Raw genomic sequence first — 25,847 nt, 5'->3', positions numbered from 1 at the left:
AGCGGAGACGGCTTAATCCTGCCACGTAGATTGCCTTCCATAAAGCGCACCTGAGAGTCTCATGGGCCGGTGGCCCGACATGCAGTTTGTCCTGCTGCATGGCTTACTTTCAGAGACTCGCAAGTTTATCGTAGTGCTGGGTTGTCGCGAAAGTGAAAAGTAGGGCCTGTCCGGGATTTGAACCCGGGACCTCCTGCACCCAAAACAGGAATCATACCCCTAGACCAACAGGCCGCACAAGTAAGCAAGTCTGCACCCCGCCACCTACTGAGATCTTGCCGCACTTGCTAGTTGCAGCATCCTAGCTGGACCATATTCTCAAAGAGGTTTCTTAATCTGACACCTACGACATGCGCTGTGCTGAACACCAGTGTATGTGAATGCTGAAAGAGCTGCTTGAGTTGTGTGACAGTATTTCGACCGTGTGTAGTGCAAATGTTATCGTGTCACGAACAATACGCCCACTACGTAGCGTTCTGTGTCAGCACGCGGTTTTCGACAGTACTCTGTGTCCATAGCTGTTTTCATAGCTAGGCTGCTTCCAGCACAAAGCATCCGCCATACGAAAGTGGCTGTTTCGCGATTTTGATTACCTGATCCTTCGACATCACTTCATGTACGAATACTGGCAAGAATTCTCGCTACATTCGAAGGTGCTCCTTCCACTTCCAGCCTACTTGGTTGCTTCATTAGCCACGCAAACACTTCCTGAGGACCATACGTGTAATGACATCGCATCTTATGGGCTTAATTACATGATACCACTGAATTTAAGAGCGCTACAGGCATCCGGTTCCATGGTGTAATGGTTAGCACTCTGGACTTTGAATCCAGCGATCCGAGTTCGAGTCTCGGTGGAACCTGACGCTGTGTTTTGCGATCGTTTCTAGAAATGTGTACGAGCCGGTGGTTGGAATTGTATATGCAGAAATTTAACTAGGATCATGAAATGCAAAATGTTAATAGCAGTCCACACGTGAATGGGGAGCGCTCCAAATGCTTATGCTTTTGCTACTAGGATTAATAACGGGACGTAAGGGGCTCAACTGCGAGAAGACGACCTCAGCTGTTCCTCCCCGCAGGAAAGACATCTCACCGTTTTGGGTGCTGCATGCGCATGCATTTACCAAACTTGCATGCGATGTACTAGTTCCTGGGGAACGAATAGAATCGTTGTACGTGCCAGTCTTTACGTATAGATATAAGTAAGCGGTGACGGCTTAATCCTGCCACGTAGATTGCTTTCCATAAGACGCACCTGAGAGTCTCATGGGCCGGTGGCCCGACATGCAGTTTGTCCTGCTGCATGGCTTACTTTCAGAGACTCGCAAGTTTATCGTAGTGCTGGGTTGTCGCGAAAGTGAAAAGTAGGGCCTGTCCGGGATTTGAACCCGGGACCTCCTGCACCCAAAGCAGGAATCATACCCCTAGACCAACAGGCCGCACAAGTAAGCAAGTCTGCACCCCGCCACCTACTGAGATCTTGCCGCACTTGCTAGTTGCAGCATCCTAGCTGGACCATATTCTCAAAGAGGTTTCTTAATCTGACACCTACGACATGCGCTGTGCTGAACACCAGTGTATGTGAATGCTGAAAGAGCTGCTTGAGTTGTGTGACAGTATTTCGACCGTGTGTAGTGCAAATGTTATCGTGTCACGAACAATACGCCCACTACGTAGCGTTCTGTGTCAGCACGCAGTTTTCGACAGTACTCTGTGTCCATAGCTGTTTTCATAGCTAGGCTGCTTCCAGCACAAAGCATCCGCCATACGAAAGTGGCTGTTTCGCGATTTTGATTACCTGATCCTTCGACATCACTTCATGTACGAATACTGGCAAGAATTCTCGCTACATTCGAAGGTGCTCCTTCCACTTCCAGCCTACTTGGTTGCTTCATTAGCCACGCAAACACTTCCTGAGGACCATACGTGTAATGACATCGCATCTTATGGGCTTAATTACATGATACCACTGAATTTAAGAGCGCTACAGGCATCCGGTTCCATGGTGTAATGGTTAGCACTCTGGACTTTGAATCCAGCGATCCGAGTTCGAGTCTCGGTGGAACCTGACGCTGTGTTTTGCGATCGTTTCTAGAAATGTGTACGAGCCGGTGGTTGGAATTGTATATGCAGAAATTTAACTAGGATCATGAAATGCAAAATGTTAATAGCAGTCCACACGTGAATGGGGAGCGCTCCAAATGCTTATGCTTTTGCTACTAGGATTAATAACGGGACGTAAGGGGTTCAACTGCGAGAAGACGACCTCAGCTGTTCCTCCTCGCAGGAAAGACATCTCACCGTTTTGGGTGCTGCATGCGCATGCATTTACCAAACTTGCATGCGATGTACTAGTTCCTGGGGAACGAATAGAATCGTTGTACGTGCCAGTCTTTACGTATAGATATAAGTAAGCGGAGACGGCTTAATCCTGCCACGTAGATTGCCTTCCATAAAGCGCACCTGAGAGTCTCATGGGCCGGTGGCCCGACATGCAGTTTGTCCTGCTGCATGGCTTACTTTCAGAGACTCGCAAGTTTATCGTAGTGCTGGGTTGTCGCGAAAGTGAGAAGTAGGGCCTGTCCGGGATTTGAACCCGGGACCTCCTGCACCCAAAGCAGGAATCATACCCCTAGACCAACAGGCCGCACAAGTAGCAAGTCTGCACCCCGCCACCTACTGAGATCTTGCCGCACTTGCTAGTTGCAGCATCCTAGCTGGACCATATTCTCAAAGAGGTTTCTTAATCTGACACCTACGACATGCGCTGTGCTGAACACCAGTGTATGTGAATGCTGAAAGAGCTGCTTGAGTTGTGTGACAGTATTTCGACCGTGTGTAGTGCAAATGTTATCGTGTCACGAACAATCCGCCCACTACGTAGCGTTCTGTGTCAGCACGCAGTTTTCGACAGTACTCTGTGTCCATAGCTGTTTTCATAGCTAGGCTGCTTCCAGCACAAAGCATCCGCCATACGAAAGTGGCTGTTTCGCGATTTTGATTACCTGATCCTTCGACATCACTTCATGTACGAATACTGGCAAGAATTCTCGCTACATTCGAAGGTGCTCCTTCCACTTCCAGCCTACTTGGTTGCTTCATTAGCCACGCAAACACTTCCTGAGGACCATACGTGTAATGACATCGCATCTTATGGGCTTAATTACATGATACCACTGAATTTAAGAGCGCTACAGGCATCCGGTTCCATGGTGTAATGGTTAGCACTCTGGACTTTGAATCCAGCGATCCGAGTTCGAGTCTCGGTGGAATCTGACGTTGTGTTTTGCGATCGTTTCTAGAAATGTGTACGAGCCGGTGGTAGGAATTGTATATGCAGAAATTTAACTAGGATCATGAAATGCAAAATGTTAATAGCAGTCCGCACGTGAATGGGGAGCGCTCCAAATGCTTATGCTTTTGCTACTACGATTAATAACGGGACGTAAGGGGCTCAACTGCGAGAAGACGACCTCAGCTGTTCCTCCCCGCAGGAAAGACATCTCACCGTTTTGGGTGCTGCATGCGCATGCATTTACCAAACTTGCATGCGATGTACTAGTTCCTGGGGAACGAATAGAATCGTTGTACGTGCCAGTCTTTACGTATAGATATAAGTAAGCGGAGACGGCTTAATCCTGCCACGTAGATTGCCTTCCATAAAGCGCAACTGAGAGTCTCATGGGCCGGTGGCCCGACATGCAGTTTGTCCTGCTGCATGGCTTACTTTCAGAGACTCGCAAGTTTATCGTAGTGCTGGGTTGTCGCGAAAGTGAAAAGTAGGGCCTGTCCGGGATTTGAACCCGGGACCTCCTGCACCCAAAAGCAGGAATCATACCCCTAGACCAACAGGCCGCCCAAGTAAGCAAGTCTGCACCCCGCCACCTACTGAGATCTTGCCGCACTTGCTAGTTGCAGCATCCTAGCTGGACCATATTCTCAAAGAGGTTTCTTAATCTGACACCTACGACATGCGCTGTGCTGAACACCAGTGTATGTGAATGCTGAAAGAGCTGCTTGAGTTGTGTGACAGTATTTCGACCGTGTGTAGTGCAAATGTTATCGTGTCACGAACAATCCGCCCACTACGTAGCGTTCTGTGTCAGCACGCAGTTTTCGACAGTACTCTGTGTCCATAGCTGTTTTCATAGCTAGGCTGCTTCCAGCACAAAGCATCCGCCATACGAAAGTGGCTGTTTCGCGATTTTGATTACCTGATCCTTCGACATCACTTCATGTACGAATACTGGCAAGAATTCTCGCTACATTCGAAGGTGCTCCTTCCACTTCCAGCCTACTTGGTTGCTTCATTAGCCACGCAAACACTTCCTGAGGACCATACGTGTAATGACATCGCATCTTATGGGCTTAATTACATGATACCACTGAATTTAAGAGCGCTACAGGCATCCGGTTCCATGGTGTAATGGTTAGCACTCTGGACTTTGAATCCAGCGATCCGAGTTCGAGTCTCGGTGGAACCTGACGCTGTGTTTTGCGATCGTTTCTAGAAATGTGTACGAGCCGGTGGTTGGAGTTGTATATGCAGAAATTTAACTAGGATCATGAAATGCAAAATGTTAATAGCAGTCCACACGTGAATGGGGAGCGCTCCAAATGCTTATGCTTTTGCTACTACGATTAATAACGGGACGTAAGGGGCTCAACTGCGAGAAGACGACCTCAGCTGTTCCTCCCCGCAGGAAAGACATCTCACCGTTTTGGGTGCTGCATGCGCATGCATTTACCAAACTTGCATGCGATGTACTAGTTCCTGGGGAACGAATAGAATCGTTGTACGTGCCAGTCTTTACGTATAGATATAAGTAAGCGGAGACGGCTTAATCCTGCCACGTAGATTGCCTTCCATAAAGCGCAACTGAGAGTCTCATGGGCCGGTGGCCCGACATGCAGTTTGTCCTGCTGCATGGCTTACTTTCGGAGACTCGCAAGTTTATCGTAGTGCTGGGTTGTCGCGAAAGTGAAAAGTAAGGCCTGTCCGGGATTTGAACCCGGGACCTCCTGCACCCAAAGCAGGAATCATACCCCTAGACCAACAGGCCGCACAAGTAAGCAAGTCTGCACCCCGCCACCTACTGAGATCTTGCCGCACTTGCTAGTTGCAGCATCCTAGCTGGACCATATTCTCAAAGAGGTTTCTTAATCTGACACCTACGACATGCGCTGTGCTGAACACCAGTGTATGTGAATGCTGAAAGAGCTGCTTGAGTTGTGTGACAGTATTTCGACCGTGTGTAGTGCAAATGTTATCGTGTCACGAACAATACGCCCACTACGTAGCGTTCTGTGTCAGCACGCAGTTTTCGACAGTACTCTGTGTCCATAGCTGTTTTCATAGCTAGGCTGCTTCCAGCACAAAGCATCCGCCATACGAAAGTGGCTGTTTCGCGATTTTGATTACCTGATCCTTCGACATCACTTCATGTACGAATACTGGCAAGAATTCTCGCTACATTCGAAGGTGCTCCTTCCACTTCCAGCCTACTTGGTTGCTTCATTAGCCACGCAAACACTTCCTGAGGACCATACGTGTAATGACATCGCATCTTATGGGCTTAATTACATGATACCACTGAATTTAAGAGCGCTACAGGCATCCGGTTCCATGGTGTAATGGTTAGCACTCTGGACTTTGAATCCAGCGATCCGAGTTCGAGTCTCGGTGGAACCTGACGCTGTGTTTTGCGATCGTTTCTAGAAATGTGTACGAGCCGGTGGTTGGAATTGTATATGCAGAAATTTAACTAGGATCATGAAATGCAAAATGTTAATAGCAGTCCACACGTGAATGGGGAGCGCTCCAAATGCTTATGCTTTTGCTACTAGGATTAATAACGGGACGTAAGGGGCTCAACTGCGAGAAGACGACCTCAGCTGTTCCTCCCCGCAGGAAAGACATCTCACCGTTTTGGGTGCTGCATGCGCATGCATTTACCAAACTTGCATGCGATGTACTAGTTCCTGGGGAACGGATAGAATCGTTGTACGTGCCAGTCTTTACGTATAGATATAAGTAAGCGGAGACGGCTCAATCCTGCCACGTAGATTGCTTTCCATAAGACGCACCTGAGAGTCTCATGGGCCGGTGGCCCGACATGCAGTTTGTCCTGCTGCATGGCTTACTTTCAGAGACTCGCAAGTTTATCGTAGTGCTGGGTTGTCGCGAAAGTGAAAAGTAGGGCTTGTCCGGGATTTGAACCCGGGACCTCCTGCACCCAAAGCAGGAATCATACACCTAGACCAACAGGCCGCACAAGTAAGCAAATCTGCACCCCGCCACCTACTGAGATCTTGCCGCACTTGCTAGTTGCAGCATCCTAGCTGGACCATATTCTCAAAGAGTTTTCTTAATCTGACACCTACAACATGCGCTGTGCTGAACACCAGTGTATGTGAATGCTGAAAGAGCTGCTTGAGTTGTGTGACAGTATTTCGACCGTGTGTAGTGCAAATGTTATCGTGTCACGAACAGTCCGCCCACTACGTAGCGTTCTGTGTCAGCACGCAGTTTTCGATAGTACTCTGTGTCCATAGCTGTTTTCATAGCTAGGCTGCTTCCAGCACAAAGCATCCGCCATACGAAAGTGGCTGTTTCGCGATTTTGATTACCTGATCCTTCGACATCACTTCATGTACGAATACTGGCAAGAATTCTCGCTACATTCGAAGGTGCTCCTTCCACTTCCAGCCTACTTGGTTGCTTCATTAGCCACGCAAACACTTCCTCAGGACCATACGTGTAATAACATCGCATCTTATCGGCTTAATTACATGATACCACTGAATTTAAGAGCGCTACAGGCATCCGGTTCCATGGTGTAATGGTTAGCACTCTGGACTTTGAATCCAGCGATCCGAGTTCGAGTCTCGGTGGAACCTGACGCTGTGTTTTGCGATCGTTTCTAGAAATGTGTACGAGCCGGTGGTTGGAATTGTATATGCAGAAATTTAACTAGGATCATGAAATGCAAAATGTTAATAGCAGTCCACACGTGAATGGGGAGCGCTCCAAATGCTTATGCTTTTGCTACTACGATTAATAACGGGACGTAAGGGGCTCAACTGCGAGAAGACGACCTCAGCTGTTCCTCCCCGCAGGAAAGACATCTCACCGTTTTGGGTGCTGCATGTGCATGCATTTACCAAACTTGCATGCGATGTACTAGTTCCTGGGGAACGAATAGAATCGTTGTACGTGCCAGTCTTTACGTATAGATATAAGTAAGCGGAGACGGCTTAATCCTGCCACGTAGATTGCTTTCCATAAGACGCACCTGAGAGTCTCATGGGCCGGTTGCCCGACATGCAGTTTGTCCTGCTGCATGGCTTACTTTCAGAGACTCGCAAGTTTATCGTAGTGCTGGGTTGTCGCGAAAGTGAAAAGTAGGGCCTGTCCGGTATTTGAACCCGGGACCTCCTGCACACAAAGCAGGAATCATACCCCTAGACCAACAGGCCGCACAAGTAAGCAAGTCTGCACCCCGCCACCTACTGAGATCTTGCCGCACTTGCTAGTTGCAGCATCCTAGCTGGACCATATTCTCAAAGAGGTTTCTTAATCTGACACCTACGACATGCGCTGTGCTGAACACCAGTGTATGTGAATGCTGAAAGAGCTGCTTGAGTTGTGTGACAGTATTTCGACCGTGTGTAGTGCAAATGTTATCGTGTCACGAACAATCCGCCCACTACGTAGCGTTCTGTGTCAGCACGCAGTTTTCGACAGTACTCTGTGTCCATAGCTGTTTTCATAGCTAGGCTGCTTCCAGCACAAAGCATCCGCCATACGAAAGTGGCTGTTTCGCGATTTTGATTACCTGATCCTTCGACATCACTTCATGTACGAATACTGGCAAGAATCCTCGCTACATTCGAAGGTGCTCCTTCCACTTCCAGCCTACTTGGTTGCTTCATTAGCCACGCAAACACTTCCTGAGGACCATACGTGTAATGACATCGCATCTTATGGGCTTAATTACATGATACCACTGAATTTAAGAGCGCTACAGGCATCCGGTTCCATGGTGTAATGAATAGCACTCTGGACTTTGAACCCAGCGATCCGAGTTCGAGTCTCGGTGGAACCTGACGCTGTGTTTTGCGATCGTTTCTAGAAATGTGTACGAGCCGGTGGTTGGAATTGTATATGCAGAAATTTAACTAGGATCATGAAATGCAAAATGTTAATAGCAGTCCACACGTGAATGGGGAGCGCTCCAAATGCTTATGCTTTTGCTACTACGATTAATAACGGGACGTAAGGGGCTCAACTGCGAGAAGACGACCTCAGCTGTTCCTCCCCGCAGGAAAGACATCTCACCGTTTTGGGTGCTGCATGCGCATGCATTTACCAAACTTGCATGCGATGTACTAGTTCCTGGGGAACGAATAGAATCGTTGTACCTGCCAGTCTTTACGTATAGATATAAGTAAGCGGAGACGGCTTAATCCTGCCACGTAGATTGCTTTCCATAAGACGCACCTGAGAGTCTCATGGGCCGGTGGCCCGACATGCAGTTTGTCCTGCTGCATGGCTTACTTTCAGAGACTCGCAAGTTTATCGTAGTGCTGGGTTGTCGCGAAAGTGAAAAGTAGGGCCTGACCGGGATTTGAACCCGGGACCTCCTGCACCCAAAGCAGGAATCATACCCCTAGACCAACAGGCCGCACAAGTAAGCAAGTCTGCACCCCGCCACCTACTGAGATCTTGCCGCACTTGCTAGTTGCAGCATCCTAGCTGGACCATATTCTCAAAGAGGTTTCTTAATCTGACACCTACGACATGCGCTGTGCTGAACACCAGTGTATGTGAATGCTGAAAGAGCTGCTTGAGTTGTGTGACAGTATTTCGACCGTGTGTAGTGCAAATGTTATCGTGTCACGAACAATCCGCCCACTACGTAGCGTTCTGTGTCAGCACGCAGTTTTCGACAGTACTCTGTGTCCATAGCTGTTTTCATAGCTAGGCTGCTTCCAGCACAAAGCATCCGCCATACGAAAGTGCCTGTTTCGCGATTTTGATTACCTGATCCTTCGACATCACTTCATGTACGAATACTGGCAAGAATTCTCGCTACATTCGAAGGTGCTCCTTCCACTTCCAGCCTACTTGGTTGCTTCATTAGCCACGCAAACACTTCCTGAGGACCATACGTGTAATGACATCGCATCTTATGGGCTTAATTACATGATACCACTGAATTTAAGAGCGCTACAGGCATCCGGTTCCATGGTGTAAAGGTTAGCACTCTGGACTTTGAATCCAGCGATCCGAGTTCGAGTCTCGGTGGAACCTGACGCTGTGTTTTGCGATCGTTTCTAGAAATGTGTACGAGCCGGTGGTTGGAATTGTATATGCAGAAATTTAACTAGGATCATGAATTGCAAAATGTTAATAGCAGTCCACACGTGAATGGGGAGCGCTCCAAATGCTTATGCTTTTGTTACTAGGATTAATAACGGGACGTAAGGGGCTCAACTGCGAGAAGACGACCTCAGCTGTTCCTCCCCGCAGGAAAGACATCTCACCGTTTTGGGTGCTGCATGCGCATGCATTTACCAAACTTGCATGCGATGTACTAGTTCCTGGGGAACGAATAGAATCGTTGTACGTGCCAGTCTTTACGTATAGATATAAGTAAGCGGAGACGGCTTAATCCTGCCACGTAGATTGCTTTCCATAAGACACACCTGAGAGTCTCATGGGCCGGTGGCCCGACATGCAGTTTGTCCTGCTGCATGGCTTACTTTCAGAGACTCGCAAGTTTATCGTAGTGCTGGGTTGTCGCGAAAGTGAAAAGTAGGGCCTGTCCGGGATTTGAACCCGGGACCTCCTGCACCCAAAGCAGGAATCATACCCCTAGACCAACAGGCCGCACAAGTAAGCAAGTCTGCACCCCGCCACCTACTGAGATCTTGCCGCACTTGCTAGTTGCAGCATCCTAGCTGGACCATATTCTCAAAGAGGTTTCTTAATCTGACACCTACGACATGCGCTGTGCTGAACACCAGTGTATGTGAATGCTGAAAGAGCTGCTTGAGTTGTGTGACAGTATTTCGACCGTGTGTAGTGCAAATGTTATCGTGTCACGAACAATCCGCCCACTACGTAGCGTTCTGTGTCAGCACGCAGTTTTCGACAGTACTCTGTGTCCATAGCTGTTTTCATAGCTAGGCTGCTTCCAGCACAAAGCATCCGCCATACGAAAGTGGCTGTTTCGCGATTTTGATTACCTGATCCTTCGACATCACTTCATGTACGAATACTGGCAAGAATTCTCGCTACATTCGAAGGTGCTCCTTCCACTTCCAGCCTACTTGGTTGCTTCATTAGCCACGCAAACACTTCCTGAGGACCATACGTGTAATGACATCGCATCTTATGGGCTTAATTACATGATACCACTGAATTTAAGAGCGCTACAGGCATCCGGTTCCATGGTGTAATGGTTAGCACTCTGGACTTTGAATCCAGCGATCCGAGTTCGAGTCTCGGTGGAACCTGACGCTGTGTTTTGCGATCGTTTCTAGAAATGTGTACGAGCCGGTGGTTGGAATTGTATATGCAGAAATTTAACTAGGATCATGAAATGCAAAATGTTAATAGCAGTCCACACGTGAATGGGGAGCGCTCCAAATGCTTATGCTTTTGCTACTAGGATTAATAACGGGACGTAAGGGGCTCAACTGCGAGAAGACGACCTCAGCTGTTCCTCCCCGCAGGAAAGACATCTCACCGTTTTGGGTGCTGCATGCGCATGCATTTACCAAACTTGCATGCGATGTACTAGTTCCTGGGGAACGAATAGAATCGTTGTACGTGCCAGTCTTTACGTATAGATATAAGTAAGCGGAGACGGCTTAATCCTGCCACGTAGATTGCTTTCCATAAGACGCACCTGAGAGTCTCATGGGCCGGTGGCCCGACATGCAGTTTGTCCTGCTGCATGGCTTACTTTCAGAGACTCGCAAGTTTATCGTAGTGCTGGGTTGTCGCGAAAGTGAAAAGTAGGGCCTGTCCGGGATTTGAACCCGGGACCTCCTGCACCCACAGCAGGAATCATACCCCTAGACCAACAGGCCGCACAAGTAAGCAAGTCTGCACCCCGCCACCTACTGAGATCTTGCCGCACTTGCTAGTTGCAGCATCCTAGCTGGACCATATTCTCAAAGAGGTTTCTTAATCTGACACCTACGACATGCGCTGTGCTGAACACCAGTGTATGTGAATGCTGAAAGAGCTGCTTGAGTTGTGTGACAGTATTTCGACCGTGTGTAGTGCAAATGTTATCGTGTCACGAACAATCCGCCCACTACGTAGCGTTCTGTGTCAGCACGCAGTTTTCGACAGTACTCTGTGTCCATAGCTGTTTTCATAGCTAGGCTGCTTCCAGCACAAAGCATCCGCCATACGAAAGTGGCTGTTTCGCGATTTTGATTACCTGATCCTTCGACATCACTTCATGTACGAATACTGGCAAGAATTCTCGCTACATTCGAAGGTGCTCCTTCCACTTCCAGCCTACTTGGTTGCTTCATTAGCCACGCAAACACTTCCTGAGGACCATACGTGTAATGACATCGCATCTTATGGGCTTAATTACATGATACCACTGAATTTAAGAGCGCTACAGGCATCCGGTTCCATGGTGTAATGGTTAGCACTCTGGACTTTGAATCCAGCGATCCGAGTTCGAGTCTCGGTGGAACCTGACGCTGTGTTTTGCGATCGTTTCTAGAAATGTGTACGAGCCGGTGGTTGGAATTGTATTTGCAGAAATTTAACTAGGATCATGAAATGCAAAATGTTAATAGCAGTCCACACGTGAATGGGGAGCGCTCCAAATGCTTATGCTTTTGCTACTAGGATTAATAACGGGACGTAAGGGGCTCAACTGCGAGAAGACGACCTCAGCTGTTCCTCCCCGCAGGAAAGACATCTCACCGTTTTGGGTGCTGCATGCGCATGCATTTACCAAACTTGCATGCGATGTACTAGTTCCTGGGGAACGAATAGAATCGTTGTACGTGCCAGTCTTTACGTATAGATATAAGTAAGCTGAGACGGCTTAATCCTGCCACGTAGATTGCTTTCCATAAGACGCACCTGAGAGTCTCATGGGCCGGTGGCCCGACATGCAGTTTGTCCTGCTGCATGGCTTACTTTCAGAGACTCGCAAGTTTATCGTAGTGCTGGGTTGTCGCGAAAGTGAAAAGTAGGGCCTGTCCGGGATTTGAACCCGGGACCTCCTGCACCCACAGCAGGAATCATACCCCTAGACCAACAGGCCGCACAAGTAAGCAAGTCTGCACCCCGCCACCTACTGAGATCTTGCCGCACTTGCTAGTTGCAGCATCCTAGCTGGACCATATTCTCAAAGAGGTTTCTTAATCTGACACCTACGACATGCGCTGTGCTGAACACCAGTGTATGTGAATGCTGAAAGAGCTGCTTGAGTTGTGTGACAGTATTTCGACCGTGTGTAGTGCAAATGTTATCGTGTCACGAACAATCCGCCCACTACGTAGCGTTCTGTGTCAGCACGCAGTTTTCGACAGTACTCTGTGTCCATAGCTGTTTTCATAGCTAGGCTGCTTCCAGCACAAAGCATCCGCCATACGAAAGTGGCTGTTTCGCGATTTTGATTACCTGATCCTTCGACATCACTTCATGTACGAATACTGGCAAGAATTCTCGCTACATTCGAAGGTGCTCCTTCCACTTCCAGCCTACTTGGTTGCTTCATTAGCCACGCAAACACTTCCTGAGGACCATACGTGTAATGACATCGCATCTTATGGGCTTAATTACATGATACCACTGAATTTAAGAGCGCTACAGGCATCCGGTTCCATGGTGTAATGGTTAGCACTCTGGACTTTGAATCCAGCGATCCGAGTTCGAGTCTCGGTGGAACCTGACGCTGTGTTTTGCGATCGTTTCTAGAAATGTGTACGAGCCGGTGGTTGGAATTGTATATGCAGAAATTTAACTAGGATCATGAAATGCAAAATGTTAATAGCAGTCCACACGTGAATGGGGAGCGCTCCAAATGCTTATGCTTTTGCTACTAGGATTAATAACGGGACGTAAGGGGTTCAACTGCGAGAAGGCTGTTCCTCCCCGCAGGAAAGACATCTCACCGTTTTGGGTGCTGCAAGCGCATGCATTTACAAAACTTGCATGCGATGTACTAGTTCCTGGGGATCGAATAGAATCGTTGTACGTGCCAGTCTTTACGTATAGATATAAGTAAGCGGAGACGGCTTAATCCTGCCACGTAGATTGCCTTCCATAAGACGCACCTGAGAGTCTCATGGGCCCGTGGCCCGACATGCAGTTTCTCCTGCTCCATGGCTTACTTTCAGAGACTCGCAAGTTTATCGTAGTGCTGGGTTGTCGCGAAAGTGAAAAGTAGGGCCTGTCCGGGATTTGAACCCGGGACCTCCTGCACCCAAAGCAGGAATCATACCCCTAGACCAACAGGCCGCACAAGTAAGCAAGTCTGCACCCCGCCACCTACTGAGATCTTGCCGCACTTGCTAGTTGCAGCATCCTAGCTGGACCATATTCTCAAAGAGGTTTCTTAATCTGACACCTACAACATGCGCTGTGCTGAACACCAGTGTATGTGAATGCTGAAAGAGCTGCTTGAGTTGTGTGACAGTATTTCGACCGTGTGTAGTGCAAATGTTATCGTGTCACGAACAATCCGCCCACTACGTAGCGTTCTGAGTCAGCACGTAGTTTTCGACAGTACTCTGTGTCCATAGCTGTTTTCATAGCTAGGCTGCTTCCAGCACAAAGCATCCGCCATACGAAAGTGGCTGTTTCGCGATTTTGATTACCTGATCCTTCGACATCACTTCATGTACGAATACTGGCAAGAATTCTCGCTACATTCGAAGGTGCTCCTTCCACTTCCAGCCTACTTGGTTGCTTCATTAGCCACGCAAACACTTCCTGAGGACCATACGTGTAATGACATCGCATCTTATGGGCTTAATTACATGATACCACTGAATTTAAGAGCGCTACAGGCTTCCGGTTCCATGGTGTAATGGTTAGCACTCTGGACTTTGAATCCAGCGATCCGAGTTCGAGTCTCGGTGGAACCTGACGCTGTGTTTTGCGATCGTTTCTAGAAATGTGTACGAGCCGGTGGTTGGAATTGTATTTGCAGAAATTTAACTAGGATCATGAAATGCAAAATGTTAATAGCAGTCCACACGTGAATGGGGAGCGCTCCAAATGCTTATGCTTTTGCTACTAGGATTAATAACGGGACGTAAGGGGCTCAACTGCGAGAAGACGACCTCAGCTGTTCCTCCCCGCAGGAAAGACATCTCACCGTTTTGGGTGCTGCATGCGCATGCATTTACCAAACTTGCATGCGATGTACTAGTTCCTGGGGAACGAATAGAATCGTTGTACGTGCCAGTCTTTACGTATAGATATAAGTAAGCTGAGACGGCTTAATCCTGCCACGTAGATTGCTTTCCATAAGACGCACCTGAGAGTCTCATGGGCCGGTGGCCCGACATGCAGTTTGTCCTGCTGCATGGCTTACTTTCAGAGACTCGCAAGTTTATCGTAGTGCTGGGTTGTCGCGAAAGTGAAAAGTAGGGCCTGTCCGGGATTTGAACCCGGGACCTCCTGCACCCAAAGCAGGAATCATACCCCTAGACCAACAGGCCGCACAAGTAAGCAAGTCTGCACCCCGCCACCTACTGAGATCTTGCCGCACTTGCTAGTTGCAGCATCCTAGCTGGACCATATTCTCAAAGAGGTTTCTTAATCTGACACCTACAACATGCGCTGTGCTGAACACCAGTGTATGTGAATGCTGAAAGAGCTGCTTGAGTTGTGTGACAGTATTTCGACCGTGTGTAGTGCAAATGTTATCGTGTCACGAACAATCCGCCCACTACGTAGCGTTCTGAGTCAGCACGTAGTTTTCGACAGTACTCTGTGTCCATAGCTGTTTTCATAGCTAGGCTGCTTCCAGCACAAAGCATCCGCCATACGAAAGTGGCTGTTTCGCGATTTTGATTACCTGATCCTTCGACATCACTTCATGTACGAATACTGGCAAGAATTCTCGCTACATTCGAAGGTGCTCCTTCCACTTCCAGCCTACTTGGTTGCTTCATTAGCCACGCAAACACTTCCTGAGGACCATACGTGTAATGACATCGCATCTTATGGGCTTAATTACATGATACCACTGAATTTAAGAGCGCTACAGGCATCCGGTTCCATGGTGTAATGGTTAGCACTCTGGACTTTGAATCCAGCGATCCGAGTTCGAGTCTCGGTGGAACCTGACGCTGTGTTTTGCGATCGTTTCTAGAAATGTGTACGAGCCGGTGGTTGGAATTGTATTTGCAGAAATTTAACTAGGATCATGAAATGCAAAATGTTAATAGCAGTCCACACGTGAATGGGGAGCGCTCCAAATGCTTATGCTTTTGCTACTAGGATTAATAACGGGACGTAAGGGGCTCAACTGCGAGAAGACGACCTCAGCTGTTCCTCCCCGCAGGAAAGACATCTCACCGTTTTGGGTGCTGCATGCGCATGCATTTACCAAACTTGCATGCGATGTACTAGTTCCTGGGGAACGAATAGAATCGTTGTACGTGCCAGTCTTTACGTATAGATATAAGTAAGCGGAGACGGCTTAATCCTGCCACGTAAATTGCTTTCCATAAGACATACCTGAGAGTCTCATGGGCCGGTGGCCCGACATGCAGTTTGTCCTGCTGCATGGCTTACTTTCAGAGACTCGCAAGTTTATCGTAGTGCTGGGTTGTCGCGAAAGTGAAAAGTAGGGCCTGTCCGGGATTTGAACCCGGGACCTCCTGCACCCACAGCAGGAATCATACCCCTAGACCAACAGGCCGCACAAGTAAGCAAGTCTGCACCCCGCCACCTACTGAGATCTTGCCGCACTTGCTAGTTGCAGCATCCTAGCTGGACCATATTCTCAAAGAGGTTTCTTAATCTGACACCTACGACATGCGCTGTGCTGAACACCAGTGTATGTGAATGCTGAAAGAGCTGCTTGAGTTGTGTGACAGTATTTCGACCGTGTGTAGTGCAAATGTTATCGTGTCACGAACAATCCGCCCACTACGTAGCGTTCTGTGTCAGCACGCAGTTTTCGACAGTACTCTGTGTCCATAGCTGTTTTCATAGCTAGGCTGCTTCCAGCACAAAGCATCCGCCATACGAAAGTGGCTGTTTCGCGATTTTGATTACCTGATCCTTCGACATCACTTCATGTACGAATACTGGCAAGAATTCTCGCTACATTCGAAGGTGCTCCTTCCACTTCCAGCCTACTTGGTTGCTTCATTAGCCACGCAAACACTTCCTGAGGACCATACGTGTAATGACATCGCATCTTATGGGCTTAATTACATGATACCACTGAATTTAAGAGCGCTACAGGCATCCGGTTCCATGGTGTAATGGTTAGCACTCTGGACTTTGAATCCAGCGATCCGAGTTCGAGTCTCGGTGAAACCTGACGCTGTGTTTTGCGATCGTTTCTAGAAATGTGTACGAGCCGGTGGTTGGAATTGTATATGCAGAAATTTAACTAGGATCATGAAATGCAAAATGTTAATAGCAGTCCACACGTGAATGGGGAGCGCTCCAAATGCTTATGCTTTTGCTACTAGGATTAATAACGGGACGTAAGGGGCTCAACTGCGAGAAGACGACCTCAGCTGTTCCTCCCCGCAGGAAAGACATCTCACCGTTTTGGGTGCTGCATGCGCATGCATTTACCAAACTTGCATGCGATGTACTAGTTCCTGGGGAACGAATAGAATCGTTGTACGTGCCAGTCTTTACGTATAGATATAAGTAAGCGGAGACGGCTTAATCCTGCCACGTAAATTGCTTTCCATAAGACATACCTGAGAGTCTCATGGGCCGGTGGCCCGACATGCAGTTTGTCCTGCTGCATGGCTTACTTTCAGAGACTCGCAAGTTTATCGTAGTGCTGGGTTGTCGCGAAAGTGAAAAGTAGGGCCTGTCCGGGATTTGAACCCGGGACCTCCTGCATCCAAAGCAGGAATCATACCCCTAGACCAACAGGCCGCACAAGTAAGCAAGTCTGCACCCCGCCACCTACTGAGATCTTGCCGCACTTGCTAGTTGCAGCATCCTAGCTGGACCATATTCTCAAAGAGGTTTCTTAATCTGACACCTACGACATGCGCTGTGCTGAACACCAGTGTATGTGAATGCTGAAAGAGCTGCTTGAGTTGTGTGACAGTATTTCGACCGTGTGTAGTGCAAATGATATCGTGTCACGAACAATCCGCCCACTACGTAGCGTTCTGTGTCAGCACGCAGTTTTCGACAGTACTCTGTGTCCATAGCTGTTTTCATAGCTAGGCTGCTTCCAGCACAAAGCATCCGCCATACGAAAGTGGCTGTTTCGCGATTTTGATTACCTGATCCTTCGACATCACTTCATGTACGAATACTGGCAAGAATTCTCGCTACATTCGAAGGTGCTCCTTCCACTTCCAGCCTACTTGGTTGCTTCATTAGCCACGCAAACACTTCCTGAGGACCATACGTGTAATGACATCGCATCTTATGGGCTTAATTACATGATACCACTGAATTTAAGAGCGCTACAGGCATCCGGTTCCATGGTGTAATGGTTAGCACTCTGGACTTTGAATCCAGCGATCCGAGTTCGAGTCTCGGTGGAACCTGACGCTGTGTTTTGCGATCGTTTCTAGAAATGTGTACGAGCCGGTGGTTGGAATTGTATATGCAGAAATTTAACTAGGATCATGAAATGCAAAATGTTAATAGCAGTCCACACGTGAATGGGGAGCGCTCCAAATGCTTATGCTTTTGCTACTAGGATTAATAACGGGACGTAAGGGGTTCAACTGCGAGAAGACGACCTCAGCTGTTCCTCCCCGCAGGAAAGACATCTCACCGTTTTGGGTGCTGCATGCGCATGCATTTACCAAACTTGCATGCGATGTACTAGTTCCTGGGGAACGAATAGAATCGTTGTACGTGCCAGTCTTTACGTATAGATATAAGTAAGCGGAGACGGCTTAATCCTGCCACGTAGATTGCCTTCCATAAAGCGCACCTGAGAGTCTCATGGGCCGGTGGCCCGACATGCAGTTTGTCCTGCTGCGTGGCTTACTTTCAGAGACTCGCAAGTTTATCGTAGTGCTGGGTTGTCGCGAAAGTGAAAAGTAGGGCCTGTCCGGGATTTGAACCCGGGACCTCCTGCACCCAAAGCAGGAATCATACCCCTAGACCAACAGGCCGCACGAGTAAGCAAGTCTGCACCCCGCCACCTACTGAGATCTTGCCGCACTTGCTAGTTGCAGCATCCTAGCTGGACCATATTCTCAAAGAGGTTTCTTAATCTGACACCTACGACATGCGCTGTGCTGAACACCAGTGTATGTGAATGCTGAAAGAGCTGCTTGAGTTGTGTGACAGTATTTCGACCGTGTGTAGTGCAAATGTTATCGTGTCACGAACAATCCGCCCACTACGTAGCGTTCTGTGTCAGCACGCAGTTTTCGACAGTACTCTGTGTCCATAGCTGTTTTCATAGCTAGGCTGCTTCCAGCACAAAGCATCCGCCATACGAAAGTGGCTGTTTCGCGATTTTGATTACCTGATCCTTCGACATCACTTCATGTACGAATACTGGCAAGAATTCTCGCTACATTCGAAGGTGCTCCTTCCACTTCCAGCCTACTTGGTTGCTTCATTAGCCACGCAAACACTTCCTGAGGACCGTACGTGTAATGACATCGCATCTTATGGACTTAATTACATGATACCACTGAATTTAAGAGCGCTACAGGCATCCGGTTCCATGGTGTAATGGTTAGCACTCTGGACTTTGAATCCAGCGATCCGAGTTCGAGTCTCGGTGGAACCTGACGCTGTGTTTTGCGATCGTTTCTAGAAATGTGTACGAGCCGGTGGTTGGAATTGTATATGCAGAAATTTAACTAGGATCATGAAATGCAAAATGTTAATAGCAGTCCACACGTGAATGGGGAGCGCTCCAAATGCTTATGCTTTTGCTACTAGGATTAATAACGGGACGTAAGGGGTTCAACTGCGAGAAGGCTGTTCCTCCCCGCAGGAAAGACATCTCACCGTTTTGGGTGCTGCATGCGCATGCATTTACAAAACTTGCATGCGATGTACTAGTTCCTGGGGATCGAATAGAATCGTTGTACGTGCCAGTCTTTACGTATAGATATAAGTAAGCGGAGACGGCTTAATCCTGCCACGTAGATTGCCTTCCATAAGACGCACCTGAGAGTCTCATGGGCCCGTGGCCCGACATGCAGTTTCTCCTGCTCCATGGCTTACTTTCAGAGACTCGCAAGTTTATCGTAGTGCTGGGTTGTCGCGAAAGTGAAAAGTAGGGCCTGTCCGGGATTTGAACCCGGGACCTCCTGCACCCAAAGCAGGAATCATACCCCTAGACCAACAGGCCGCACAAGTAAGCAAGTCTGCACCCCGCCACCTACTGAGATCTTGCCGCACTTGCTAGTTGCAGCATCCTAGCTGGACCATATTCTCAAAGAGGTTTCTTAATCTGACACCTACAACATGCGCTGTGCTGAACACCAGTGTATGTGAATGCTGAAAGAGCTGCTTGAGTTGTGTGACAGTATTTCGACCGTGTGTAGTGCAAATGTTATCGTGTCACGAACAATCCGCCCACTACGTAGCGTTCTGAGTCAGCACGTAGTTTTCGACAGTACTCTGTGTCCATAGCTGTTTTCATAGCTAGGCTGCTTCCAGCACAAAGCATCCGCCATACGAAAGTGGCTGTTTCGCGATTTTGATTACCTGATCCTTCGACATCACTTCATGTACGAATACTGGCAAGAATTCTCGCTACATTCGAAGGTGCTCCTTCCACTTCCAGCCTACTTGGTTGCTTCATTAGCCACGCAAACACTTCCTGAGGACCATACGTGTAATGACATCGCATCTTATGGGCTTAATTACATGATACCACTGAATTTAAGAGCGCTGCAGGCATCCGGTTCCATGGTGTAGTGGTTAGCACTCTGGACTTTGAATCCAGCGATCCGAGTTCGAGTCTCGGTAGAACCTGACGCTGTGTTTTGCAATCGTTTCTAGAAATGTGTACGAGCCGGTGGTTGGAATTGTATATGCAGAAATTTAACTAGGATCATGAAATGCAAAATGTTAATAGCAGTCCACGCGTGAATGGGGAGCGCTCCAAATGCTTATGCTTTTGCTACTAGGATTAATAACGGGACGTAAGGGGTTCAACTGCGAGAAGGCTGTTCCTCCCCGCAGGAAAGACATCTCACCGTTTTGGGTGCTGCATGTGCATGCATTTACAAAACTTGCATGCGATGTACTAGTTCCTGGGGAACGAATAGAATCGTTGTACGTGCCAGTCTTTACGTATAGATATAAGTAAGCGGAGACGGCTTAATCCTGCCACGTAGATTGCTTTCCATAAGACGCACCTGAGAGTCTCATGGGCCGGTGGCCCGACATGCAGTTTGTCCTGCTGCATGGCTTACTTTCAGAGACTCGCAAGTTTATCGTAGTGCTGGGTTGTCGCGAAAGTGAAAAGTAGGGCCTGTCCGGGATTTGAACCCGGGACCTCCTGCACCCAAAGCAGGAATCATACCCCTAGACCAACAGGCCGCACAAGTAAGCAAGTCTGCACCCCGCCACCTACTGAGATCTTGCCGCACTTGCTAGTTGCAGCATCCTAGCTGGACCATATTCTCAAAGAGGTTTCTTAATCTGACACCTACAACATGCGCTGTGCTGAACACCAGTGTATGTGAATGCTGAAAGAGCTGCTTCAGTTGTGTGACAGTATTTCGACCGTGTGTAGTGCAAATGTTATCGTGTCACGAACAATCCGCCCACTACGTAGCGTTCTGCGTCAGCACGCAGTTTTCGACAGTACTCTGTGTCCATAGCTGTTTTCATAGCTAGGCTGCTTCCAGCACAAAGAATCCGCCATACGAAAGTGGCTGTTTCGCGATTTTGATTACCTGATCCTTCGACATCACATCATGTACGAATACTGGCAAGAATTCTCGCTACATTCGAAGGTGCTCCTTCCACTTCCAGCCTACTTGGTTGCTTCATTAGCCACGCAAACACTTCCTGAGGACCATACGTGTAATAACATCGCATCTTATGGGCTTAATTAAATGATACCACTGAATTTAAGAGGGCTACAGGCATCCGGTTCCATGGTGTAATGGTTAGCACTCTGGACTTTGAATCCAGCGATCCGAGTTCGAGTCTCGGCGGAACCTGACGCTGTGTTTTGCGATCGTTTCTAGAAATGTGTACGAGCCGGTGGTTGGAATTGTATATGTAGAAATTTAACTAGGATCATGAAATGCAAAATGTTAATAGCAGTTCACACGTGAATGGGGAGCGCTCCAAATGCTTATGCTTTTGCTACTAGGATTAATAACGGGACGTAAGGGGTTCAACTGCGAGAAGGCTGTTCCTCCCCGCAGGAAAGACATCTCACCGTTTTGGGTGCTGCATGCGCATGCATTTACAAAACTTGCATGCGATGTACTAGTTCCTGGGGATCGAATAGAATCGTTGTACGTGCCAGTCTTTACGTATAGATATAAGTAAGCGGAGACGGCTTAATCCTGCCACGTAGATTGCCTTCCATAAGACGCACCTGAGAGTCTCATTGGCCCGTTGCCCGACATGCAGTTTCTCCTGCTCCATGGCTTACTTTCAGAGACTCGCAAGTTTATCGTATTGCTGGGTTGTCGTGAAAGTGAAAAGTAGGGCCTGTCCGGGATTTGAACCAAGGACCTCCTGCACCCAAAGCAGGAATCATACCCCTAGACCAACAGGCCGCACAAGTAAGCAAGTCTGCACCCCGCCACCTACTGAGATCTTGCCGCACTTGCTAGTTGCAGCATCTTAGCTGGACCATATTCTCAAAGAGGTTTCTTAATCTGACACCTACAACATGCGCTGTGCTGAACACAATTGTATGTGAATGCTGAAAGAGCTGCTTGAGTTGTGTGACAGTATTTCGACCGTGTGTAGTGCAAATGTTATCGTGTCACGAACAATCCGCCCACTACGTAGCGTTCTGTGTCAGCACGCAGTTTTCAACAGTACTCTGTGTCCATAGCTGTTTTCATAGCTAGGCTGCTTCCAGCACAAAGCATCCGCCATACGAAAGTGGCTGTTTCGCGATTTTGATTACCTGATCCTTCGACATCACTTCACGTACGAATACTGGCAAGAATTCTCGCTACATTCGAAGGTGCTCCTTCCACTTCCAGCCTACTTGGTTGCTTCATTAGCCACGCAAACACTTCCTGAGGACCATACGTGTAATGACATCGCATCTTATGGGCTTAATTACATGATACCACTGAATTTAAGAGCGCTACAGGCATCCGGTTCCATGGTGTAATGGTTAGCACTCTGGACTTTGAATCCAGCGATCCGAGTTCGAGTCTCGGTGGAACCTGACGCTGTGTTTTGCGATCGTTTCTAGAAATGTGTACGAGCCGGTGGTTGGAATTGTATATGCAGAAATTTAACTAGGATCATGAAATGCAAAATGTTAATAGCAGTCCACACGTGAATGGGGAGCGCTCCAAATGCTTATGCTTTTGCTACTAGGATTAATAACGGGACGTAAGGGGTTCAACTGCGAGAAGGCTGTTCCTCCCCGCAGGAAAGACATCTCAACGTTTTGGGTGCTGCATGTGCATGCATTTACAAAACTTGCATGCGATGTACTAGTTCCTGGGGAACGAATAGAATCGTTGTACGTGCCAGTCTTTACGTATAGATATAAGTAAGCGGAGACGGCTTAATCCTGCCACGTAGATTGCCTTCCATAAGACGCACCTGAGAGTCTCATGGGCCCGTGGCCCGACATGCAGTTTCTCCTGCTCCATGGCTTACTTTCAGAGACTCGCAAGTTTATCGTAGTGCTGGGTTGTCGTGAAAGTGAAAAGTAGGGCCTGTCCGGGATTTGAACCAAGGACCTCCTGCACCCAAAGCAGGAATCATACCCCTAGACCAACAGGCCGCACAAGTAAGCAAGTCTGCACCCCGCCACCTACTGAGATCTTGCCGCACTTGCTAGTTGCAGCATCTTAGCTGGACCATATTCTCAAAGAGGTTTCTTAATCTGACACCTACAACATGCGCTGTGCTGAACACCATTGTATGTGAATGCTGAAAGAGCTGCTTGAGTTGTGTGACAGTATTTCGACCGTGTGTAGTGCAAATGTTATCGTGTCACGAACAATCCGCCCACTACGTAGCGTTCTGTGTCAGCACGCAGTTTTCAACAGTACTCTGTGTCCATAGCTGTTTTCATAGCTAGGCTGCTTCCAGCACAAAGCATCCGCCATACGAAAGTGGCTGTTTCGCGATTTTGATTACCTGATCCTTCGACATCACTTCATGTACGAATACTGGCAAGAATTCTCGCTACATTCGAAGGTGCTCCTTCCACTTCCAGCCTACTTGGTTGCTTCATTAGCCACGCAAACACTTCCTGAGGACCATACATGTAATAACATCGCATCTTATCGGCTTAATTACATGATACCACTGAATTTAAGAGCGCTACAGGCATCCGGTTCCATGGTGTAATGGTTAGCACTCTGTACTTTGAATCCAGCGATGCGAGTTCGAGTCTCGGTGGAACCTGACGCTGTGTTTTGCGATCGTTTCTAGAAACGTGTACGAGCCGGTGGTTGGAATTGTATATGCAGAAATTTAACTAGGATCATGAAATGCAAAATGTTAATAGCAGTCCACACGTGAATGGGGAGCGCTCCAATTGCTTATGCTTTTGCTACTAGGATTCATAACGGGACGTAAGAGGTTCAACTGCGAGAAGGCTGTTCCTCCCCGCAGGAAAGACATCTCACCGTTTTGGGTGCTGCATGCGCATGCATTTACAAAACTTGCATGCGATGTACTAGTTCCTGGGGAACGAATAGAATCGTTGTACGTGCCAGTCTTTACGTATAGATATAAGTAAGCGGAGACGGCTTAATCCTGCCACGTAGATTGCTTTCCATAAGACGCACCTGAGAGTCTCATGGGCCGGTGGCCCGACATGCAGTTTGTCCTGCTGCATCGCTTACTTTCAGAGACTCGCAAGTTTATCGTAGTGCTGGGTTGTCGCGAAAGTGAAAAGTAGGGCCTGTCCGGGATTTGAACCAAGGACCTCCTGCACCCAAAGCAGGAATCATACCCCTAGACCAACAGGCCGCTCAAGTAAGCAAGTCTGCACCCCGCCACCTACTGAGATCTTGCCGCACTTGCTAGTTGCAGCATCCTAGCTGGACCATATTCTCAAAGAGGTTTCTTAACCTGACACCTACAACATGCGCTGTGCTGAACACCAGTGTATGTGAATGCTGAAAGAGCTGCTTGAGTTGTGTGACAGTATTTCGACCGTGTGTAGTGCAAATGTTATCGTGTCACGAACAATCCGCCCACTACGTAGCGTTCTGTGTCAGCACGCAGTTTCCGACAGTACTCTGTGTCCATAGCTGTTTTCATAGCTAGGCCGCTTCCAGCACAAAGCATCCGCCATACGAAAGTGGCTGTTTCGCGATTTTGATTACCTGATCCTTCGACATCACTTCATGTACGAATACTGGCAAGAATTCTCGCTACATTCGAAGGTGCTCCTTCCACTTCCAGCCTACTTGGTTGCTTCATTAGCCACGCAAACACTTCCTGAGGAGGAGGAGGAGGAGGAGGAGATTAGTGTTTAACGTCTCGTCGACAACGAGGTCATTAGAGACGGAGCGCAAGCTCGGGTGAGGGAAGGATGGGGAAGGAAATCGGCCGTGCCCTTTCAAAGGAACCATCCCGGCATTTGCCTGAAGCGATTTAGGGAAATCACGGAAAACCTAAATCAGGATGGCCGGAGACGGGATTGAACCGTCGTCCTCCCGAATGCGAGTCCAGTGTGCTAACCACTGCGCCACCTCGCTCGGTACTTCCTGAGGACCATGCGTGTAATAACATCGCATCTTATCGGCTTAATTACATGATACCACTGAATTTAAGAGCGCTACAGGCATCCGGTTCCGTGGTGTAATGGTTTGCACTCTGGACTTTGAATCCAGCGATCCGAGTTCGAGTCTCGGTGGAACCTGACGCTGTGTTTTGCGATCGTTTCTAGAAATGTGTACGAGCCGGTGGTTGGAATTGTATATGCAGAAATTTAACTAGGATCATGAAATGCAAAATGTTAATAGCAGTCCACACGTGAATGGGGAGCGCTCCAAATGCTTATGCTTTTGCTACTAGGATTCATAACGGGACGTAAGGGGTTCAACTGCGAGAAGGCTGTTCCTCCCCGCAGGAAAGACATCTCACCGTTTTGGGTGCTGCATGCGCATGCATTTACAAAACTTGCATGCGATGTACTAGTTCCTGGGGAACGAATAGAATCGTTGTACGTGCCAGTCTTTACGTATAGATATAAGTAAGCGGAGACGGCTTAATCCTGCCACGTAGATTGCTTTCCATAAGACGCACCTGAGAGTCTCATGGGCCGGTGGCCCGACATGCAGTTTGTCCTGCTGCATCGCTTACTTTCAGAGACTCGCAAGTTTATCGTAGTGCTGGGTTGTCGCGAAAGTGAAAAGTAGGGCCTGTCCGGGATTTGAACCAAGGACCTCCTGCACCCAAAGCAGGAATCATACCCCTAGACCAACAGGCCGCTCAAGTAAGCAAGTCTGCACCCCGCCACCTACTGAGA

General features: G+C 48.3%; 41 non-coding genes across 41 annotated transcripts; 19 read left to right on the top strand and 22 right to left on the bottom strand.

Annotated features, from left to right (window-relative positions):
* Window positions 1-162: 162 nt before the first annotated feature.
* Window positions 163-234, bottom strand: Trnap-ugg. Its single transcript has one exon. It is a non-coding gene; the product is annotated as a tRNA-Pro (tRNA).
* Window positions 235-791: 557 nt separating this feature from the next.
* On the top strand, window positions 792-863 carry Trnaq-uug. Its single transcript has one exon. It is a non-coding gene; the product is annotated as a tRNA-Gln (tRNA).
* Window positions 864-1,370: 507 nt separating this feature from the next.
* Trnap-ugg lies at window positions 1,371-1,442 on the bottom strand. The gene has a single exon. It is a non-coding gene; the product is annotated as a tRNA-Pro (tRNA).
* Window positions 1,443-1,999: 557 nt separating this feature from the next.
* Trnaq-uug lies at window positions 2,000-2,071 on the top strand. Its single transcript has one exon. It is a non-coding gene; the product is annotated as a tRNA-Gln (tRNA).
* Window positions 2,072-2,578: 507 nt separating this feature from the next.
* Trnap-ugg lies at window positions 2,579-2,650 on the bottom strand. The gene has a single exon. It is a non-coding gene; the product is annotated as a tRNA-Pro (tRNA).
* A 556-nt stretch (window positions 2,651-3,206) lies between these two features.
* Trnaq-uug lies at window positions 3,207-3,278 on the top strand. The gene has a single exon. It is a non-coding gene; the product is annotated as a tRNA-Gln (tRNA).
* A 507-nt stretch (window positions 3,279-3,785) lies between these two features.
* Trnaq-uug lies at window positions 3,786-3,858 on the bottom strand. Its single transcript has one exon. It is a non-coding gene; the product is annotated as a tRNA-Gln (tRNA).
* Window positions 3,859-4,415: 557 nt separating this feature from the next.
* Trnaq-uug lies at window positions 4,416-4,487 on the top strand. Its single transcript has one exon. It is a non-coding gene; the product is annotated as a tRNA-Gln (tRNA).
* Window positions 4,488-4,994: 507 nt separating this feature from the next.
* Trnap-ugg lies at window positions 4,995-5,066 on the bottom strand. Its single transcript has one exon. It is a non-coding gene; the product is annotated as a tRNA-Pro (tRNA).
* A 557-nt stretch (window positions 5,067-5,623) lies between these two features.
* Trnaq-uug lies at window positions 5,624-5,695 on the top strand. Its single transcript has one exon. It is a non-coding gene; the product is annotated as a tRNA-Gln (tRNA).
* A 507-nt stretch (window positions 5,696-6,202) lies between these two features.
* On the bottom strand, window positions 6,203-6,274 carry Trnap-ugg. Its single transcript has one exon. It is a non-coding gene; the product is annotated as a tRNA-Pro (tRNA).
* Window positions 6,275-6,831: 557 nt separating this feature from the next.
* Trnaq-uug lies at window positions 6,832-6,903 on the top strand. The gene has a single exon. It is a non-coding gene; the product is annotated as a tRNA-Gln (tRNA).
* A 507-nt stretch (window positions 6,904-7,410) lies between these two features.
* Window positions 7,411-7,482, bottom strand: Trnat-ugu. The gene has a single exon. It is a non-coding gene; the product is annotated as a tRNA-Thr (tRNA).
* A 1,136-nt stretch (window positions 7,483-8,618) lies between these two features.
* Window positions 8,619-8,690, bottom strand: Trnap-ugg. Its single transcript has one exon. It is a non-coding gene; the product is annotated as a tRNA-Pro (tRNA).
* A 557-nt stretch (window positions 8,691-9,247) lies between these two features.
* Window positions 9,248-9,319, top strand: Trnaq-uug. The gene has a single exon. It is a non-coding gene; the product is annotated as a tRNA-Gln (tRNA).
* A 507-nt stretch (window positions 9,320-9,826) lies between these two features.
* On the bottom strand, window positions 9,827-9,898 carry Trnap-ugg. The gene has a single exon. It is a non-coding gene; the product is annotated as a tRNA-Pro (tRNA).
* A 557-nt stretch (window positions 9,899-10,455) lies between these two features.
* On the top strand, window positions 10,456-10,527 carry Trnaq-uug. Its single transcript has one exon. It is a non-coding gene; the product is annotated as a tRNA-Gln (tRNA).
* Window positions 10,528-11,034: 507 nt separating this feature from the next.
* Trnap-ugg lies at window positions 11,035-11,106 on the bottom strand. The gene has a single exon. It is a non-coding gene; the product is annotated as a tRNA-Pro (tRNA).
* A 557-nt stretch (window positions 11,107-11,663) lies between these two features.
* Window positions 11,664-11,735, top strand: Trnaq-uug. The gene has a single exon. It is a non-coding gene; the product is annotated as a tRNA-Gln (tRNA).
* A 507-nt stretch (window positions 11,736-12,242) lies between these two features.
* Window positions 12,243-12,314, bottom strand: Trnap-ugg. The gene has a single exon. It is a non-coding gene; the product is annotated as a tRNA-Pro (tRNA).
* Window positions 12,315-12,871: 557 nt separating this feature from the next.
* On the top strand, window positions 12,872-12,943 carry Trnaq-uug. Its single transcript has one exon. It is a non-coding gene; the product is annotated as a tRNA-Gln (tRNA).
* A 498-nt stretch (window positions 12,944-13,441) lies between these two features.
* On the bottom strand, window positions 13,442-13,513 carry Trnap-ugg. The gene has a single exon. It is a non-coding gene; the product is annotated as a tRNA-Pro (tRNA).
* Window positions 13,514-14,070: 557 nt separating this feature from the next.
* Window positions 14,071-14,142, top strand: Trnaq-uug. Its single transcript has one exon. It is a non-coding gene; the product is annotated as a tRNA-Gln (tRNA).
* Window positions 14,143-14,649: 507 nt separating this feature from the next.
* Window positions 14,650-14,721, bottom strand: Trnap-ugg. The gene has a single exon. It is a non-coding gene; the product is annotated as a tRNA-Pro (tRNA).
* Window positions 14,722-15,278: 557 nt separating this feature from the next.
* Window positions 15,279-15,350, top strand: Trnaq-uug. The gene has a single exon. It is a non-coding gene; the product is annotated as a tRNA-Gln (tRNA).
* A 507-nt stretch (window positions 15,351-15,857) lies between these two features.
* Window positions 15,858-15,929, bottom strand: Trnap-ugg. Its single transcript has one exon. It is a non-coding gene; the product is annotated as a tRNA-Pro (tRNA).
* Window positions 15,930-16,486: 557 nt separating this feature from the next.
* Trnaq-uug lies at window positions 16,487-16,558 on the top strand. Its single transcript has one exon. It is a non-coding gene; the product is annotated as a tRNA-Gln (tRNA).
* A 507-nt stretch (window positions 16,559-17,065) lies between these two features.
* Trnap-ugg lies at window positions 17,066-17,137 on the bottom strand. The gene has a single exon. It is a non-coding gene; the product is annotated as a tRNA-Pro (tRNA).
* A 557-nt stretch (window positions 17,138-17,694) lies between these two features.
* On the top strand, window positions 17,695-17,766 carry Trnaq-uug. Its single transcript has one exon. It is a non-coding gene; the product is annotated as a tRNA-Gln (tRNA).
* A 507-nt stretch (window positions 17,767-18,273) lies between these two features.
* Trnap-ugg lies at window positions 18,274-18,345 on the bottom strand. The gene has a single exon. It is a non-coding gene; the product is annotated as a tRNA-Pro (tRNA).
* A 557-nt stretch (window positions 18,346-18,902) lies between these two features.
* On the top strand, window positions 18,903-18,974 carry Trnaq-uug. The gene has a single exon. It is a non-coding gene; the product is annotated as a tRNA-Gln (tRNA).
* Window positions 18,975-19,472: 498 nt separating this feature from the next.
* Window positions 19,473-19,544, bottom strand: Trnap-ugg. The gene has a single exon. It is a non-coding gene; the product is annotated as a tRNA-Pro (tRNA).
* Window positions 19,545-20,101: 557 nt separating this feature from the next.
* Window positions 20,102-20,173, top strand: Trnaq-uug. The gene has a single exon. It is a non-coding gene; the product is annotated as a tRNA-Gln (tRNA).
* A 498-nt stretch (window positions 20,174-20,671) lies between these two features.
* Window positions 20,672-20,743, bottom strand: Trnap-ugg. The gene has a single exon. It is a non-coding gene; the product is annotated as a tRNA-Pro (tRNA).
* Window positions 20,744-21,300: 557 nt separating this feature from the next.
* Trnaq-uug lies at window positions 21,301-21,372 on the top strand. Its single transcript has one exon. It is a non-coding gene; the product is annotated as a tRNA-Gln (tRNA).
* Window positions 21,373-21,870: 498 nt separating this feature from the next.
* Trnap-ugg lies at window positions 21,871-21,942 on the bottom strand. The gene has a single exon. It is a non-coding gene; the product is annotated as a tRNA-Pro (tRNA).
* A 557-nt stretch (window positions 21,943-22,499) lies between these two features.
* Trnaq-uug lies at window positions 22,500-22,571 on the top strand. The gene has a single exon. It is a non-coding gene; the product is annotated as a tRNA-Gln (tRNA).
* Window positions 22,572-23,069: 498 nt separating this feature from the next.
* Trnap-ugg lies at window positions 23,070-23,141 on the bottom strand. Its single transcript has one exon. It is a non-coding gene; the product is annotated as a tRNA-Pro (tRNA).
* Window positions 23,142-24,268: 1,127 nt separating this feature from the next.
* On the bottom strand, window positions 24,269-24,340 carry Trnap-ugg. Its single transcript has one exon. It is a non-coding gene; the product is annotated as a tRNA-Pro (tRNA).
* Window positions 24,341-25,166: 826 nt separating this feature from the next.
* Trnaq-uug lies at window positions 25,167-25,238 on the top strand. The gene has a single exon. It is a non-coding gene; the product is annotated as a tRNA-Gln (tRNA).
* A 498-nt stretch (window positions 25,239-25,736) lies between these two features.
* Window positions 25,737-25,808, bottom strand: Trnap-ugg. Its single transcript has one exon. It is a non-coding gene; the product is annotated as a tRNA-Pro (tRNA).
* Window positions 25,809-25,847: the final 39 nt, after the last annotated feature.

The sequence above is a fragment of the Schistocerca piceifrons genome, chromosome 2 (genome assembly GCF_021461385.2).
Source record: "Schistocerca piceifrons isolate TAMUIC-IGC-003096 chromosome 2, iqSchPice1.1, whole genome shotgun sequence".
NCBI lineage: Eukaryota > Metazoa > Arthropoda > Insecta > Orthoptera > Acrididae > Schistocerca > Schistocerca piceifrons.
The sequence above is the reverse complement of the archived record's forward strand: the minus strand, read 5'-3'. Positions and strand labels throughout refer to the sequence as shown.